The sequence below is a fragment of the Grus americana genome, chromosome 9 (genome assembly GCF_028858705.1).
Source record: "Grus americana isolate bGruAme1 chromosome 9, bGruAme1.mat, whole genome shotgun sequence".
NCBI lineage: Eukaryota > Metazoa > Chordata > Aves > Gruiformes > Gruidae > Grus > Grus americana.
In genome coordinates, this window is record NC_072860.1 from 5,908,428 (window position 1) to 5,911,562 (window position 3,135).

Sequence of the window (3,135 nt, forward strand, 5' to 3'; positions counted from 1 at the left end):
GTGACATCCTAGAGAAATCTCTTTAAAAGACAACCAAATTTAATTTGAGAGGTTTTCTTCAACATTGTCTTTTTTGAAACTTCTTTCCCTGATGAGATCATGAGAATATTCCAATCATTGCATAACTTGATTTCAATTTAATTCAAATACAGATCTAAAAGTTCAAGTATAAAATTACATGCTTGGCCTTTTCACATTAATTAATCCAAATGAAAGGAATAACGTGCTGGCTTCCACTGGAGACCATCTTTGTGCTAGCAAGAATGGTTAATTAGAGCTGGCACAAACACATTCCACATTCACTATGAATAACAACATTCCCAGAGCAAACATTCTCAGCAAACCTAAGGAAACATCTGATTCTTGATTCCTCAACCCACCCATTTGTTTTAAGATTTTAGCAAGAGTGAAGGAGTTGAAGTGCTGGGAATTGTCGAGCAGTCCCTGCCCCACGTGCTCTTCCTGCCTAACGCACTCAGCTCCAGCCCTGCCTACAGAAGTGGGTAAACGTATATAATCAGGCCCAGTATTTCCACCCAGCACTTACCTCCTTACCTGCAGACACAGCAAGTCAGAGCCGGCCATGTTTCAGAGCAAGCAGGTCTAGTCCTCACGCAGAGGAGCAGAAGTGTCCTAAGTACGAGGGACCATGTTACAGCAGCCAGGAAAAGCAACAGCCAGTACCGCCCCATCCTAAAGTCAGTCTTGTTTTAACAAATACCAGTCATTAAAAATATCTGACATACAGGGGTGTTCATATTGTCTAACGTAGGAGAGCGAGATGTGCAGAAAATCCCAAACTGAGCACTCACAATCATCCTCTAGAGATGTCCTTACTCTCTGGGAAGCAAAGGCTCCTAATTTCAGTAAGACAAGTTGGATGGTCCAAATGTTGCTCCAAGCTCCAGTTCCATTTTCAGTCGCCTTGGGCCCTGCTGGCAGTCAGGCTGGATACTGGATAGAAAATAAGGGACTTTTCCTGTTGGGGTATGGAGCAAATTAAAGAAAAAAAAAATCAGATTGAACGAAAATTAGATTCTTTATCTCAGGTTTTTCCAGCACAAAAAAAAAAGTAGTAATGTTTTGTTGACGTTTTGGTCAACATAAATGTTTCTTTTAACACAAAATGAACAGTGTTTGTTTTATACCCATGTTACTTGACCATCTGAATTTAGCATTTTTAGATAAAAATTGTTTCAAAACAAGAAACTAACTTAATTACTAAGCTATTAAAACAAATGCTTCAGCTTAACATCAGGAAGTTTAGGTGCTTCCATCTGCCTTTTTATGCTCTGATTATATTTTTTTCAGCTGAAAACATTCACTAAAGCTCAACCTATACTTGTTAGTGACTCTCTCCCCTCAAACTCTGCTTTTTGTTCATTTAATCCAGAAAACATTCCCTCCAGTGGACCTGCAGCACCTCATTGATTTCACCTGAACATGAAGGCCACCATCAGGAATTATACTTACCAAAAGGACGAGAAACTGGCATTTTCCTGAGACCTGGAACACTAATTTGGGAAGCTATTTTTGGTAGATTATATAGCTTTTTTTCTCCAGGAAGCTGTGACACCATCCACAGTACTTACTTTTATCATGTCCTGGGTGGAAATCAGAACGATGGTAGCAAAATGCTCAGGAACAACTTTGTACATCCTAAGGTACATGCAGAAGTATGTCTAAGAGTGAGAACAGGCTTTCAGTAGCTCGGCATCCACAAAATATATCAGACAGCTGTTCACATTGAGCTAAACAGGCTGTAGTCAATTCCCAGTAAGGGCAACTGGAAGTCTGATAAACAATAATAAAATGGGGACTGCTCAATTTCCAGATACGTGCATCAGGGAGCCATTTCACAGGGTAACACCCGACAGGTATTTTCATTCTTCACAGCACAAAAGTGGCCCAACAAACCCTCTTCATCCCCAAAACCAAAAAGTGATTTGTGGAGAGCAGCTGCTCCTCTGCCACAGTCCTCCTAAAGCAGGCTTTATTGCCAAGCTTTTATCTGTGCTACTGTTCAATCAAATAAAGCAGCCTCCTGCCAGAGTGTGAGCAAGACTAGGAAGTAGAACTGAGTTATTTCAAGTTTCCTAAAAGCGAGGGGTAATGAACACAACCTCAGGAAATGAAAAACTGAACCAAGAGTGAATGTTCAAAAGAAAATGTAAAATTTCACAATATAAGCTGGTTTTCTTTGCTCTGGACAAGCCTCAAGGTTGGTGACTTACTGGTAACTGGATTTACTGAAACGCATCAGTCATGTTAACATCAGCATTTCAGCCTCCAAAAGGCGAACATGTCTGAAGGGGTCAGGTTGCCCATGGGGTGATGCAGCGTTGCTCCAGTGCCGATGGACGGCACAGCCCAGGAGAAGTGGCTTTGGCAAAAATAACTACCGTAAGATGCAGCTCTCTTGCGCAGAACCCCAATAATGGAAAAAGCGTCCAGATACTGAAGACGTAAATGCAGCAAAAATGACCCTAACAAGCAAAACGTGAAGTTCCTCACTGATTGACCAGAGACTAACTGTGGAAAGAGGAACAGTTGAGTTCAGGAACAATATTCTGACACTTCCCTACCAGAAAGATGAAAGAGGGGAGGAGCAAGCTCAGGAAAGCACTAAGGGACCCACATCGCTGCGTGCAGCGAGGAGAGCAGGGAAGCCCTCTGAAAGCTTGCCCTGCAGAGCCAGCCAGAAGGCAACAACCGGCTCAGGCCACACGCAAACAAATTTCTACGTAGAAGTCAGGGAGCTGGAGAAGCAAGGCTGAGCGTGAAGATCAGACGCCAACTAGCTGCCCAAGCAGCAGAGGTATCTTGCTGCTTCACAGACCTCAGTCTGGCAGCGACTTACGCACCACGGGCTGCCCTCGGGTCTCCCCGGGAAGTGCAAGGACAGGGGAAAAGCCCCACAGAGCCTGCAGGTGTGGGCGGGCTCCCCAGCAGGCTGCTCTGCCACGTCCCCACCAGCTCTCCCATCACCCGTGGGGAAGGGTCCCCACACTGCAGCATCCTCCCACTGCCCAGCGGCCCCAGCCCCTCCAGGGTGATCTGGCGGCTGCCTCCCACGAGCAACAGCTTCGTGGAGGGCATGTGCTTTTCATCCCAAACACACACACGCTTTACGTA